Source organism: Schistocerca americana, chromosome 5, assembly GCF_021461395.2.
Source record: "Schistocerca americana isolate TAMUIC-IGC-003095 chromosome 5, iqSchAmer2.1, whole genome shotgun sequence".
In the NCBI taxonomy this organism is placed as follows: Eukaryota; Metazoa; Arthropoda; class Insecta; order Orthoptera; family Acrididae; genus Schistocerca; species Schistocerca americana.
The window spans coordinates 58,229,177-58,245,989 of NC_060123.1; the positions used below are offsets into that span (position 1 = coordinate 58,229,177).

Genomic DNA, 16,813 nt, shown 5'->3' on the forward strand with positions numbered 1-16,813 from the left:
CACCGTCGTCGCGCTCTTCGCCAAATTGGACTCCGTACAAACTTATTACACTACTGGCCATTAAAATTGCTCTACCAAGAAGAAATGCAGATGATAAACGGGTATTCATTGGAATAATATATTAATCTAGAACTGACATGTGATTACATTTTCACGCAGTTTGGGTGCATAGATTCTGAGAAATCAGTACCGAGAACAACCACCTCTGGCCCTAATAACGGCCTTGACACGGCATTGAGTCAAACAGAGCTTGGATGGCGTGTACACGTACAGCTGCCCATGCAGCTTCAACACGATACCACAGTTCATCAAGAGTAGCGACTGGCGTATTGTGACGAGCCAGTTGCTCGGCCACCATTGACCTGGCGTTTTCAGTTGGTGAGAGATCTGGAGAATGTGCTGGCCAGGGCAGCGGTCGAACATTTTCTGTATCCAGAAAGGCCCCTACAGGACCTCCAACAGGGGATCGTGCATTATCCTGCTGAAACGTAGGGTTTCGCAGGGATCGAATGAAAGGTAGAACCACGGGTCGTAACACATCTGAAATGTAAAGTCCACTGTTAAAAGTGCCGTCAATGTGAACAAGAGGTGACCGAGACGTGTAACCAATGGCACCCCATACCATCACGCCGGGTGATACGCCAGTATGGTGATGACGAATACACGCTTGCAATGTGCGTTCACCGCGATGTCGCCAAACACGGATGCGACCATCATGATGCTGTAAACAGAACCTGGATTCACCCGTAAAAATGACGTTTTGCCATTCGTGCACCTAGATTCGTCGTTGAATACACCACCCCAGGCGCTCCTGTCTGTGATGCAGCGTCAAGGGTAACCGCAGCCACGGTCTCCGAGCTGATAGTCCATGCTGCTGCAAACGTTGTCGAACTGTTCGTGCAGATGGTTGTTGTCTTGCAGCAATGTCACGATATGATTAACCGCAATTGCGGTAGGCTACAATCCGACCTTTATCAAAGTCGGAAAGGTGATAGTACGCATTTCGTCTCCTTACACGAGCCATCACAACAACGTTTCACCAGGCAACGTCGGTCAACTGCTGTTTCTGTATGAGAAATCTGTTGGAAACTTTCCTCATGTCAGCACGTTGCAGGTGTCGCCACCGGCGCCAACCTCGTGTGAATGCTCTGAAAAGTTAATCATTTGCATATCACAGCAACTTCTTCTGTCGGTTAAATTTCGCGTCTGTAGCACGTCATCTTCGTGGTGTTGCAATTTTAATGGCCAGTAGTGTATTTGAAAATCGGCAAGCCATCTGGCATTTCCCTTTTCATTTAATATGAGAGTAACACGCTACTTACAGGATAATCTACATCTACATCTACATTGATACTCCGCAAGCCACCCAACGGTGTGTGGCGGAGGGCACTTTACGTGCCACTGTCATTACCTCCCTTTCCTGTTCCAGTCGCGTATGGTTCGCGGGAAGAACGACTGTCTGAAAGCCTCCGTGCGCGCTCTAATCTCTCTAATTTTACATTCGTGATCTCCTCGGGAAGTATAAGTAGGGGGAAGCAATATATTCGATACCTCATCCAGAAACGCACCCTCTCGAAACCTGGCGAGCAAGCTACACCGCGATGCAGAGCGCCTCTCTTGCAGAGTCTGCCACTTGAGTTTATTAAACATCTCCGTAACGCTATCACGGTTACCAAATAACCCAGTGACGAAACGCGCCGCTCTTCTTTGGATCTTCTCTATCTCCTCCGTCAACCCGACCTGGTACGGATCCCACACTGATGAGCAATACTCAAGTATAGGTCGAACGAGTGTTTTGTAAGCCACCTCCTTTGTTGATGGACTACATTTTCTAAGCACTCTCCCAATGAATCTCAACCTGGTACCCGCCTTACCAACAATTAGTTTTATATGATCATTCCACTTCAAATCGTTCCGTACGCATACTCCCAGATATTTTACAGAAGTAACTGCTACCAGTGTTTGTTCCGCTATCATATAATCATACAATAAAGGATCCTTCTTTCTATGTATTCGCAATACATTACATTTGTCTATGTTAAGGGTCAGTTGCCACTCCCTGCACCAAGTGCCTATCCGCTGCAGATCTTCCTGTATTTCGCTACAATTTTCTAATGCAGCAACTTCTCTGTATACTACAGCATCATCCGCGAAAAGCCGCATGGAACTTCCGACACTATCTACTAAGTCATTTATATATATTGTGAAAAGCAATGGTCCCATAACACTCCCCTGTGGCACGCCAGAGGTTACTTTAACGTCTGTAGACGTCTCTCCATTGATAACAACATGCTGTGTTCTGTTTGCTAAAAACTCTTCAATCCAGCCACACAGCTGGTCTGATATTCCGTAGGCTCTTACTTTGTTTACCAGGCGACAGTGCGGAACTGTATCGAACGCCTTCCGGAAGTCAGAGTACAATAATAACGTTTATAAAAGGGAGTTGGACTCCAGTGACTGTACGTGCTGTCTTCTAATTAAATTTAAATCGTAACTACATTTACAATTGCGTGGATCTTCCTTTCTTTTTAATATTGAGAGTGCTCGGGAACTGGGCAGGAAACTAGGACAGGGAAGGCAGTGTGGGACGTAACGAAAAAAGCAATCCCGCGTCCGGCCATCCTGATTTAGGTTTTCCGTGATTTCCCTAAATCGCTCCAGGCAAATGCTGGGATGGTTCCTTTCAAAGGGCACGGCCGACTTCCTTCCCTGTCCTTCCCTAATTCGATGAGACCGATGACCTCGCTGTCTGGTCTCCTTCCCCAAAAACAGTCAACAACCAACGAAAAAAAGTAGCTTCTGGCATCAGCACAGGCTGGCAGCCTCAGTTGTTGTCTCCATGAAAGTTACGTCGCTGGTCGAGGTGCAGGAACGCCAAAGCGACACTCAGATGACAAAAGTCATGGGATAGTGATATGCACATACACAAGATGGCGCTTGTGTCGTGTACACTAGGTATCAAGGGGGCAGTTCATTGGCGGAGCTGTCATTTGTACTCCGGTAAGTGAAAAGGTTTCCAGTGTGATAGTGGCCACACGACGGGAATTACCAAACACAGTGCCAAGAGCGTTCCGAGAGTGCCAAACTTCAGGCTTTGCCTGTCACTGCGAACAATGCAGTGGCCGACGGCCTTCTCTAAGCGGCCTAGAGCAGCGGAATTTGCGTAGAGTTGTCAGTGCCAACTGGTGAGCACCACTGCATGAAATAACCGGAGCAATCAATGTAGGACGTACGACGAACGTATCAGTCAGCACAGTGCAGCGAAGTTTGACGTTAATGGGCTATGCCAGCAGGCGACCGACGCGAGTGCCGTTGCCAACAGCGCGACATCAATTGCCAACGCCTCTCCTGGGTTGGTGACCATATCCGTCGGACCCTAGACGACTGGGAAGCCGTGGCCTGCCAGTTGAGTCCCGATCTCAGCTGGTAAGGGCCGAGTGGTAGGCTTAGAGTATTGCGCAGACCCCACGAAGCCATGGACTCGAGTTGCCAATAAGGCACTGTGCAAGCTGGTGGTAGCTCCGTAATGGTATGGGCTTTGTTTACATGAAATGGACCTCTGCTTGGCTGCTTGGAGACCATTTGCAGCCATTCGTGGACTTGATGTTCCCCAACAATGATGACAAACAATGATGAAATTTTTATGGATGACAGTATACCCGGACAATTTGAGGGAATAATTTGGCCCCCAGACCGCCCGTCATGAATCCCATCGAGCATTCGTGGAACATAATCGAGAGGTCAACTCGTGCACGAAATCCTGCAGCGGCAACACTGTCGCTATTATGGACGGCTATAGAGTCACCATGGCTCAGTATTTCTGCACGGGACTGCCAGCGACTTGTTGAGACCATTCCACGTCTAGTTGCGCACTACGCCGGGCAAAACGAGTTCCGACACGTTAGGAGGTATCCCATGACGTTTGCCTATTGTGCGTTTACGAGCTGCCCCCACGCTGGCAGCCAGGCAGAGGCCACAGATTGAAATTTATCAGCGTAAGGCCGGTGCTTTCCCGTGTTCTGAAGAGTGCCTTCAGCACGTAGTAATCTTATTCTCTCCCGAAGAAACACGGCTTGCAGAAAAATAAGAGCGTTGTCGCGGGCGGAGTAGTTTTACTTTCGGAGCACCTCTGATTCGAGGCCAGTTGCTGTGCGCGAAAATGCGTGATTAGTAAAAATGTCTGTGACGTAACAAAGGCAGAGCACAAGCAGTAGCTTTTTTGAGAAAGAAGGGCGAATTGGAAAGCCATTGGTGTTTTAACGCGACACTCTTTCTTGGTGGGAACTTTTTGCAAGAGGGAATCGTGCCATTGGCCGGCTGAGTGTTCTTATTAAGAGATTGGCGGGAGTGTTCTGTTCTGAGCAACTTAAGCATCGAAGAGTTCCTTCAGATGTGAGGACGCACGGATCTGGTGCGCATCTTAAGTTTGCGGCCGATCGAGGTCCAGAGTTCATGTTGGCGGAAGCAGAACCCTGACCCTGTAGCGCACCTCCCCCCCCCCCCCCCCCCACACACACACACACACACACGCGACGGCATCTTTCTAGTCCCCTAGAACTTAGAACTACTTAAACCTAACTAACCAAGGACATCACACACATCCATGCCCGAGGCAGGATTCGAACCTGCGACAATAGCGGTCGCGCGGTTCCAGACTGTAGCGCCTAGGACCGTTAAGTTCAGCATTGCTTCAGTAGATTCATCTGTTCCTCAGTCAGTCAGTCAGTCAGTCAGTCAGTCCTACAGTCACTGTATTCGTTGGAATAAAAGCTTCTGACTGATTTTAGAACGTCAGTTGCATCTAAAGGACGCGTTCTCATTTAACTTCAAGTAATGCTGAAACTTAACAGATTTGCATGGTATAATTAACCTAGGGCACATTGTGCAATATCAGTTAAGTTCTTTCATAGTCGGATGCGTTAAATGTGTTTCCGATTGAATAAATTAATGTTTTCATTTAAAACTTGTATCTGTTAACACCTTCCATTAATATCAAATTTAATATTTTGCAATTCTCCGTTTTAGGATCCACAGGTAGGATCCTAAATTCTTCGTCTGTCAGTTGTGCACAGTACTTTCACCCTGAGTCTTAAAGGTGTGTCCGTCTCCTGATTAACTTCCTCTGTCAGGGTAAACGTTTTAATTCGGCACAGGGTTTTGCAGTGTTACCTGGACTTAACTTCAGATAGTTGACATACATGTCGCCGAAATAACGTCAATTACAAAGTAGTGCGCCCTGAGCCACATTCTTAAACAAACAAATTGTGATAAAATGTGGGAGTCTGCTCTGTGTTGTGAATTATAAACAACATTGGGACTTAAAATTTAAAAAATATTACGGAACTAAAAATAAGAAAATTATGAGCTAGAAATGTAGTAATATTCACAAAGAAAATCCGTTTCTATGTGACACACGAAGTCTACTGGAACACGAAGCCTGGAATTCCATTCATTGTCTTACGTCAAACTTTGGCATCTTTCATTGCTTTTTACGATAGCACCGAACATAACCATTCAGAGCGCACTAGTTGGAAACTGGTGAGTCTGTAGCTGTAGTGTCTTCGGAATTCCTCTGTTACAGAGCTCTGTTGCAAATTGTCGTCTTTACTCCTTGCCCTGGAGTACATGTGTATCATCTATTTGTGCAGACCGTGTCATCATACTAGTTCTTTGAAATTTTGTTTGCGTTTTCTCGACGTTTCGAAATATACATTTCGCGACAGTTCTCCGATGTATAATCTAAAATACGTGAATGAAATATATTTCCTTGGAAAATGTATCACTCGAAAACGTCAGTGTAAGTGAACGCCAACATCCGTATAATCGGAGTAGGCGTCTGCAGAGCGCAGCCATTCACCTCTATTGCCAAGACTGGTTGATCATGGTGGTACGATATCGCCGTAGTTGCGTGGTTTAGGACTACCTAGATTTCCTGGCAAGAGTAGGGGAGAGGCGAGGAGGTATCATTGAAGTTGAGCGCCAAACTGTTCCACTACATTACAAACGTCTCTGTTCTGTCCGCGCGCCTTCTTGCTTCTTACCAACTACAACGACCCGGGCGTGAAAACGATAAACGAGCAGCTCACTCATCAGTCTTCTTCATTGCAACGTACTGCGACGCGGCACGCAGCGGCAGAAAAGCGCCAGCGTGGCGCTCGGGGATTAGGAAGTGGATGGACTGTTCGGTTGCCGGATGCTGACCCTACGCCCTCCAAAAGCGTCAGCCAGTGTCACGGCAGGAACAGGCGCACGCCCTCGTGAGCAACCCCGACACCCGATACACCGGTGACGTCAGCAGAGAGCGCGTCGCGGTTCCGTCACCACGGCCGGCCCGCAGTCTCGCATTTTGCTGTGTTATCTCGTGTGAGGCCATCATGTGCAGCTCCTTCCTGCTCTACCTGGACACCTCCAGCCGTAAGTACGTAGCCTACTGCCACCCTTTACGGCCACTTCTCGTGTCGCCTTTCCTGAACTGGTTCATTAGACGCGCTTTTCTCAGACGTTCCCTACTCGCACAATAATGTATTAACTTCAGGACAGCTGTTGCAGCCGTGTTGACGAAACGGCAAGAACTACAGTGCAGTGATTTAAACATTTAAACAGCTAGGCTGTAATACTGCAGAACAGGAACGTGTGTCCAGATTTGTCAGACTTCGCTTTTAGTAAACTGTTTACACGAGAATTATCAACAAAGTCAGATGGAACCTGCTGACAGTCATTCTGAACATTACTGTGTAGTGATTGTGTACACAACTTCAGCCGTCGTCACTAATTGGGTCTGTTGTGCAGTTGTAATATTACAGACAATTAGGCTTTTCTGAAATTTTCCGTTAGAGCTCTGATAAATTTTGTTATATCGCCTGAAATACACACGTATTACCACCAGTCATCTTATTTTGACATTTGTGTTTCTTAGGATAAGTTCTGTTGGAACCTGACTGTCAACTGAGGTGAGTGAGTTTAAGTCCACGTGCCATTTACATGTCTTATGGCGACTTGCGTAATGCATTTCTTAATGTTATGATATAAAGTGACTAATTACGGATACTCATCATCGCTCAGTTGACGTGTGTGTGTGTGTGTGTGTGTGTGTGTGTGTGTGTGTGTGTATGCACGCTCCCATTTCTCGTTATTGTTTACCTTCAGTTACTTCGATGAGCGCTACCGTCCCAGTTGCAGCAACGTCATAACGGTATACCCGAGACAGACGGTTGTTACGAAAGTCACTTCTTTCGCGAAGGATGCGTACTTTCAGATTAAATTTTCTGTAATGAGCTCATCGTTTCTGCAGAGCCTAAATTACCCAGTTGTATTTTTTGTTGCTCTGTGCGACAAAACGCGAGAGCGAAACACGTGAACAATACTGGCATCTAGTGCCACGCGTCGAAGCTTTTAAAGCTGAGTAAAATCTCACCTACCGTACGTTTATTATTCCTTGGGTCGCGAAGACAAATACTGTACTGCTAACCGAGACTACTCTCGGGAATTTAATGGGTCCGTACCGTTGCGCGTTAGACAAAGAACTGTGTATACTGTTTACTGTTTCTTTCCAGGCGATGATGTTCATGAGTAGTATTCGACGGAAAAATGTACCTTCAAGTACGAAATTTTCCAGATTCCTGTTCGTCGTTATTTGTTTTGCTCCTCGTTTATATCGTCGTTACATCTATTTTGTAGACATCAGTGCGTGCAATGCATGGCCCACACATTAAGAGTAATATCAGTTACGAAAACCGGTAGCTTTATTTGTAAACAACAAAAAGCCAAGCCAAAATACATGATAATCATCTCGTACGTCACGTCAGTTGGCATACCCCGAGCAATGTGTAGTAATAAATTGTAAAGAGTATTGCCGAATCAAAGTAAGAAATGCTTTTACGAGCTGGATCAAAAAGGTGCAAATTGAAGGCATTGTTAAAGTACTTGCAATACATAGGGTGCAGGAAAAACTACCTATTATAAAAAAAGAGTATTCAGAGAAGATAAAAAGAAACACTTTTAATCTGCCAAAAAGCCACAAATGGTTCAAATGGCTCTGAGGACTATAGGACTTCGCTTCTGAGGTCATCAGTCCCCTAGAACTTAGAACTACTTAAACCGAACTAACCTAAGGACATCACACACATCCATCCCCGAGGCAGGATTCGAACCTGCAACCATTGCGGTCGCGCGGTTCCAGACTGCAGCTCCTAGAACCGCTCGGCCACAACGGCCGGCAAAAATGTCGCAGGTCAACTGTTTTTCTGATTTTTGACGCTAGTGATGCTCAGAGACGGTGTTCAGACTGTCGTGTGATAAATATTATGAGGGAATGAAGCTTTTAGGGGACGAGACACTCCAAGAGAGCAGGTGGCCCGTTTGAGTAAATCGCTGCAGCCATTATAAGCGTAAAACCTGCATATTTTGAGCGCGTAAATCACCCGTAACCCCCCCCCCCCTACCCCTACTATTCTTTAAAGAATCAAGCTCTAGTGTACGTCTGACTTCTTTACGAATGAGTTAATACGTTAAGTTGGTTGGTTGGTTTGGGGGGAGAGACCAAACAGCGAGGTCATCAGTCTCATCGGATTAGGGAAGAATGGGGAAGGAAGTCGGCCGTGCCCTTTGAAAGGAACCATCCCGGCATTTGCCTGGAGCGATTTAGGGAAATCACGGAAAACCTAATACGTTAAGTACTTTACGTTAAGCAAGTAAAACCTTAAGCAAGTAAAACTTTCAGGGTTGAGGACGCAGAATCATAATTATGTCGGTATTTTTAGTTTCCGATTATTGATCCGTAAACTAATGAAAAAGTCAAAAACAAAGCGCTTTCGCTACCTAATACTAGATGAGTGCACTCTGCGTAACTTGGTCTCCATTTTAAGAAAAGAGACTTTTTTCACGCATTCAATTTTCATGACGTAACGCCTTCCGAACTATGCGTCGTACAGTGGTATAATTTCGCAGGTTCAATCAGTGGTATATGTGGATACTGTCGGAAAAAATGTGTTGGTGGATAGAGTTAATAGTAAACAACTAATAAATTAAAACGTTATGCCTGATGCTGAAGTTGAAATGAATGAACAACGTAAATGTAGTCAGTGATAAGTCTCTTCCCTTGCATTATTGTGTGAGGTTTTTCAGCGAGAAAAAGTTTCTTAAGGTTTGAGATTATGTGTAAAGTTTACAGAGAAAGTCGCTAAGTGCTCTCTGTCTCAAAAACTGGATGAATGATGAATATAGTCAAGGTTATGTTCGCATTATGAGTTACTTGAAAGTTTTAAGTTTGACATTAAACTGGTGTGTGTGTGTGTGTGTGTGTGTGTGTGTGTGTGTGTGTGTGTGTGTGTGTGTGTGTGTGTCCTGAAGCAGTGTAAGATTATACCTCTTAATGTGTAGATTGTGAGAACATTTTCATTATTTCATAGAATTATGGACCAAATTTAAAATCAACTGTTCGTTGCTTCTGGAAACTGTTAAGACAGCCAACACATAACAAGCTCCGGCTGGTTGTAGCCGTTTATTGCTACAGATAGGCTGTGCATTACTGTAAAGTGAAGACAGTTTCACCAACATCTCTAAAACAATATTTTATTCACCGCACGGCAGTTTCAACACCGTCTCAGTCTCACTAACTTCAAAACCTTCGTGGACCTTAACCAGAGAAGCGGTGAACCTGCGATATTTTTTATCACGTGAAAGAAGTTCCCTTTTTTCTCCTCTAAACACTATAAAATTTTGTAAAAGTACTTTTTCTCGCCCTATAAAGTGCTCATCCCTTAACGAGAAAGAGTACTTAAAATATTCGGGCTACACTCCTCAAAACAGTCTGGCGTCAAGACAATATGTCGTACGTGTAGCTTCATAGCAGAGATGATTTTATATGAACTTAGAGTCTTTAAGTCATGTTTGAACTAATGCTAATAGAGTTTTATATCTATGAAATATTATTGTATAATGGCTCGCTGTACACCAATATCTGCAAAAACTTGTAGGTGAAAAATCTGATAGCTGTACTTCAATAACTCAAATCGTCGACACTTGTGTTCAGTTGATTATTTGACTAACATAAGCGAATATTTTCGTTTCCTACACGTCAGATCTGTTTCTCTCGTCTTCTGAGTGGAAGATGTTGAACTTATTATAGATAGTGAATGTGTCAGCACTGTGTTTGATATTTATTACAGCTGATAAAGTATGCTTAATCATCCTGTAACAATGTTCTCGTTCTTTTCAATGGAATACTCATATTTCTGTGAGGTCGGCTTTTTTTATGATTTTTGATGATGTGTGCCAGTGATCGTTTAAATGCCAGACTTGCCCTTCTGCCTTTGACGCGAATTTCTGCATTAATATTCGTACTTACCTCACATGAATACAGAATGCGGCAGTCTTACATATGATACTGCTGTCACACTTTCTGAGTTTGACTGTATTGATTTACCTTATTTCGTACACGTCGTTGTAATTACTTTATCGACTGGTAAATACATGATTTATTTGTTAAGATGTTCTTAGTTATGTCAGTTTGATGTTTTTTTAGAGGAGTTTATGCTGCAGCTATAAAAGTGATTTGTATGTCTGGTTTCGAGTGTGGGGGTATACCGAGAGGTTTGGTATTGTGGGGTGTGCCTGGTGGTTTCCTGTAAAAATGAGGTTGTATTTCAGTTATTTGCTTTTGTACTATGCTGAGGAGGTGGTTTTTGTGCTTACTGTAAACGTATTATAGACGGGTGGTAACTTTGTCTTATTTTTTTGTGCCTTCCCATAGCGAAGCTTAATTCCTATTGTTCAGTCCAGTTACTCAAGAAGTAAAAAAGGTGCTTACTTTTATCCATTGTTGTCAGAGTTGCTGTCGTGACTGTATTACTTTCGTTAAAAAGAAAATAAACTGCCTCAAGTCACAAATCTTGATTTTTATTTCAATGCAAGATCCATTTCGAAACCTCATCTTCAGGCACCTGATCAGTCTAGATCGTTTTTTGAGAAGTCCTGTGAAGAGTACGTAGGTATATTTCAAGGTGGCACATTGTGACTACTAATTTTACGAAACTAATAAAAAAACGAGAATTACTTCTTCCAGCCGTGGTTACGTAGCTTTTGACATGGTTTGTATGTATATATTTACATAGATACATTTAAATACATATACACATTTTGTCTGCATACAGCTGCATTTTCGTTACGATGTGGAACTTGACAACAGGCAGTGTATTGTAGACTTTTAATATATCAGCTATATAATTTTGTTTAGAGGCCTCCATTTGAAGGAAGAAGTTCACATAATAAAATTGAATCAGTTAAACATAAAAATGTGAGCTGGTCTGAAAGATTGTTAGTACATTGTTATAAATCGTTATAGACCTTAAAAATTATGTGCACCTAACGTCCATCAATGAGCGAATGATTTTTGACAAGCACTGCAAATAATGGTCATGTGGGGGTGAAAGCTAAACATAACCAAACTGCGAAATGTGATTACTCCCAGCAGAACACGTTAACATTGTACTCATATCAACATAGCCCGATTCTAGACCAGCTCACTTCACTTTAAAGATGCTTCAAAATGGCCGGAGGCAATCACACACTTAGGAGATTCGCTTGCTACTTTTGAAAGAACAACAGTGTGTTATGTTACACGAAAATCGGTAAAATTTGTTTTAGGAACGGAATGTTGGAAAATAGCACAAGAGAGAATAATTTACGAACTGTAACAGAAGGAGACCTATCCTCATAGTCTAATTTATTACCCGAAGTTTGTCTTGTAAATGTTAAACAATATCCATTGTAACTCTGGAACCAAATTACTGCTACTGCCTATCCAGTGCCCGGAGGTGCTGAGCTCTGCAGCCACATTGCCATCTTCTGAAAGGGTGGGTTGTACTCTTGTCTCACGGATACGTATTTCAGTATTTTATTTTTCCAGCCAGTAGACAAAAGTTGAGACACACGTTTATTTCCATACATTTAATAAATATGATACTTACGATGTATTTATACGTAGATTTTCAAGCGATTTTCTCAGTTGGTAATTTAATCTCTTTGTTATGAAACAACTTAGTTTTGAGACCGAGTATAAACCATCTGTGCTTAGACATCGATAATTGGCCAACATTGCACAACGACCAGCTATTGATGGTTGGCATTGCTTACACTGGGCCCTTACGTTGACTTACATACCATTACGAATTAACTAATCGCTTTAGAATTGCACAGCAGCGCAAGAGGACGGATTAAACATTACAACTGGAGGCGGAAACGAATTTTAGTGATTGCTGAAAAACACTGGGTAGTTGTGACCATGATAATCAGTGTCTCTAGTTTATTATATCCCGAAGGGTTTCAGTCCGGAGATCTGAGCAAGACGCCACAGCAGATACCATTCGGCCCATGCCGATTTGGTCCAGCTTAGTTTCGTTGACACAAACAGTTTTGCATCATACTGGTTCCCAGAACTCCTGAATAGACGTTGACTGTGGATATTGTATCACAGACACAGACCCTTGGACTGTTCAGAGACATCACTAAACCCGCCCAAAAATGTAAACAACCATGCATGAGCACCGCTTATTAGACGGAGGGGGTCCGACAACCGATCAGTTCCAGTCATTCCACCAGGAGGGAGGTACACGGCTCGTGTTGTCTGTAGTTCAGCCAAGCCTAGACGGTCAATACCCCCGGTTCGATCGCGTCCGCATTGTTACTTTGCGCCAGGAAGGGCTCTCAACAGGGGAAGAGTCCAGGCGTCTCGGAGTGAACCAAAGTGATGTTGCTCGGAGGAGATCAGAGAGACAGGAACTGTTGATTACATGCCTCGCTCAGGTCGCCCAAGCACTGCTACTGCAGTGGATGACCGCTGCCTACGGATTATGGCTCGGGTACCCTGACAGTTACGTCACCATGTTGAATAATGCTTTTCGTGCAGCCACAGGACGTCGTGTTACGACTGAAATTGTGCGCAAAAGGCTGCATGATGCGCAAATTCAGTCCCGACGTCTATGGCGAGGTCCATCTTTGCAACCACGACACCACACAGAGCGGTACAGATGGGCCCAACAACATGCCGAATGGACCGCTCAGGATTGGCATCACCGATGAGTGTCGCATATGCCTTCAACCAGACAATCGTCGGAGACGTGTTTGGAGGCAACCCGGTCAGGCTGAACGCCTTAGACAAACTGTCTAACGAGTGCAGCAAGGTTCAAATGGCTCTGAGCACTATGCGACTTAACTTCTGAGGTCATCAGCCGCCTAGAACTTAGAACTACTTAAACCCAACTAACCTAAGGACATCACACACATTTATGCCCGAGGCAGGATTCAAACCTGCGACCGTAGCGGCCGCTCGGTTCCAGACTGTAGCGCCTAGAACCGCGCGGCCACTCCGGCCGGCGGGTGCAGCAAAGTGGAGGTTCCCTGTTGTTTTGGGGTGGCATAATTGTGGGGCCGACGCAAGCCGCTGGTGGTCGTGGAAGGCGCTGTAACGGCTGTACGATACGTGAATGCCATCCTCGGACCGATAGTGCAATACATCGGCAGCACATTGTTGAGGCATTCGTCTTCATGGACGACAATTCGCGCCCCCCCCCCCCCCATCGTGCACATCTTGTGAATGACTTCCTTCAGGATGACGACATCGCTCGACTAGAGTGGCCAACATGTTCTCCAGACATGAACCCTGTCGAACATGCCTGGGGTTGATTGAAAAGGGCTGTATATGGACGACGTGACCCCACCAACCACACTGAGGGATCTACGCGGAATCGCCGTTGAGGGGTGGGACAATCTGGACCAACAGTGCCTTGATGATGAACTTGTGGATAGTATGCCACGACGAATAGAGGCATGCATCAATGCAAAAGGACGTGCTGCTGGGTATTAGAGGTACCGGTGTGTATATCTGGACCACCACCTGTGAAGGTCTTGCTGTATGTTGGTGCAATATGCAATGTGTGGTTTTCATGAGCAATAAGAAGGGCAGAAATGATGTTTATGTTGATCTCTATTTCAGTTTCCTGTACAGGTTCCGTGAGTTCCGGAACCTGAACAGAAAATTGGAACAGAGATCAACGTAAACATCATTTCTGCAAAACTTTCTTTGATGTGTCTATTATTTTCATATGTAAGAAAGTTAATAGAACAGTTCCTTGTTTCGTGAATAGACCTGTCTATCATAAAGAAATATGAACGACTGACATCTCTGTTTCGGCTGTGCAACGCGGAGGGTTTGAATGGAAACTGTCTGACGAAACTGTATTTGTTTCCACAAATACGTGGAAATTTACCCACATTTGAAATAGTTTTCCTAAGCCCCATGTGATGTGCCAGAAGCCAGAATGTGCGGTAGTTCCACATACAAAAATCATATCTGACCCTGTTTGTGGGGGGGGGGGGGGGGGGGTATAGGAAATGGGACTTTATCAAAGTAGCGCAGGCCTGTCTTGCTGCGTATAACGTCCGAGCCTGCCATGAGCTTTGCCTGGCGGTGTTTACCGACTCTGGCCGCGTTGCTTTCCTATTTTGGTACATTTCTCGAATTCTTTTGCGAAAGGTTTCAGTGTCAGCATTAACAAGCTCTGTATCACTGTAATCCCGGCCAGGTTTAGAAAAAAAACCTGACAGCGCTGTACACAACACTGTCTCTTACACTAAATGGGAAGTAGTTTAACACACCAAGACACAGAACGAATTCTAGAACAATAATACCACATCTCAGCAACCCGGATATGTGAGACATGGCGTCGCCACTGGCAATAATCCTGACTTGGGAGTTACACAGAGCTGTCTCATTAATTACCCTCAATTACAAACTAGTTTGGAGTTCGCTATCAGCGAGTCCACTTCATTTAAGTGCTCGCCTCTACGTTACATTTCGATATGGCGCAGTGCGAGATTCGATTAAGCAGAATGATTAATAACAACAGAGCGAGCGAGCGGTGCAATATATATAAATTTACGCGTTCTTTTCCCTCATTCTGCCGTTGGTATAAAGAGAGAAAAAATGAAAAAGGAGGTGGGGAGACGCGCGGCGGCCCCTGGATAAATGCAGCCGGTTGCGCCGTGAAAAATTACAAGAACGTGCATTAAAACCCACACCGGTTAAATTACGAGCCATAAATTAGAATCGAGCCGGTGACGGCGTTCCAGCGTGATTTACGTCCCGCTCTGCCCAAGCGGAGCTTTCAACGGCGCCCGCGTGATCGCCTCGCCGCCTAACGCTATCGTGTCGACTGCAGGGCGGAGCGGGCGTACGTGGATTAACACCGAACAGGATTAGCTGACGCACCACATCGCAGCGGACAATCGTTCATTCGTGGTTTTGTTCCGCAACCGCGGATCTCATCTTCAGCAACGCACTTTCTATGGAGCCTGAGAACAGGGCAGTTAATGCGTTCCGCACATTCAGAACGATACAAAGCTATGCAGCGAGTAGAGATGGGCAAACTCGTTCATCCTCGGGAACTAGTTCACTGCTGACCGCTCTTTTTTGGGAACCGTTCATTTTTACTCGTTCAGCGTTCATTTGTGCTTGGTATATGGTTCTTAAGAAAAACTGAAAACTAGTAGTGTAGGTGACTGAAGGATGGAGGGCACCAAGAGGGGGCACTTGCCTCCCCCCTGGAGTATAGAGTTTTTATTTATTACAGAGTTCTTACACACTTTTAGAAGTAATTTCTGTGATTCTGCAGAACCTCTCGTTTAGCCAACTGTAGCGTTGTGTGGCTGATCGCAGGGGAATAATGTAGGGTGGCGCACTGAAAACCGGCCCCGAGTACAGACTGCTCGCCAATTACGGACGATGTGTTGCCCGTTACGAGCAGATACAACAAACAGACAAACATGTAATAATTAGGCAGTGAAGAAATAACAAGCTAATGGAAGCAACAATTTCGAAACAATCGATGACGATGTGTAGAGAGCTGGAGAAGAGAACATGAAAAATCTCACGCGACGCGCATGGGCTATAGCTCACGTAGTCTTGTAAACCTGTTGGTGGCTGTTTCCCAACTTAATAGACCACAAGTGTCTTGTATAAAATTCTTCGTTTCGACTTCCACTACATAGCTATGTTACGTTGTAAACAATAATCGTTTACACCCTATACATACTTCACGTTGTCTCTGAGTGCGTAGGCGAAGTAGAGACTTTACGGAAGCATAAAATAAAATGTGGTTTTCTCATCATACTTGCGTCACACGCTTAGTAAAAATTAGGTTTTTATGTTGCATTATTAAAGTTAATGCAGTAATAATAATAATAATAATTAAGTTCGCAGTAATAAAGTTTTTGGTTTGAAAGCTCTTTCTGAACAAATGTTTTTGAGATAATAAGTAAATATGATTTTATGGCAATCTATGTCTTTTCAAATGGAGAGGCGCCGCTTTTCCTACTGAGCCAAAATGACCCACAACCCACTTTTTTTTTTTTTTTTTTTCTTCAAAGAAACCAAACTAGCAGGTAATGCAAATTGGAAACAACCAAACTTAAAAATAATTAGAGCCTTCCTAAATGTAATGTTTTGTATATGAAAGATACAAGAAAATCGTTTTATATGAATTTTCTTACACTAAAAATTAAGCAGATTATTGAAAGTTAGCCCCTAAATCAAGTCGATGAAACCAAAAAATATATGAATAACAACAACAAAAAACTTGCCTTGTTATAAGTATGTCTTCTGCTGTTCATCGATGTAATGAAGTGAGCTGATATGCCCTTTTGTTACTTGAAAAGACGTACCTATTAGATACAACGTAATTTTTACGTAATTTACGTAACTATAAAATACTTTTTGATTACCGGTTGTGCATGGTGAATAGCTAGAACCAAGTGCAAG

The 16,813-nt window shown here is 44.2% G+C and overlaps 1 protein-coding gene across 3 annotated transcripts in view; it reads left to right on the forward strand.

Moving 5' to 3' along the window:
- Positions 1–16,813, forward strand: part of LOC124615784 (homer protein homolog 2) — a 374,488-nt gene that overhangs the window by 150,244 nt on the left and 207,431 nt on the right. The window lies entirely within an intron of this gene.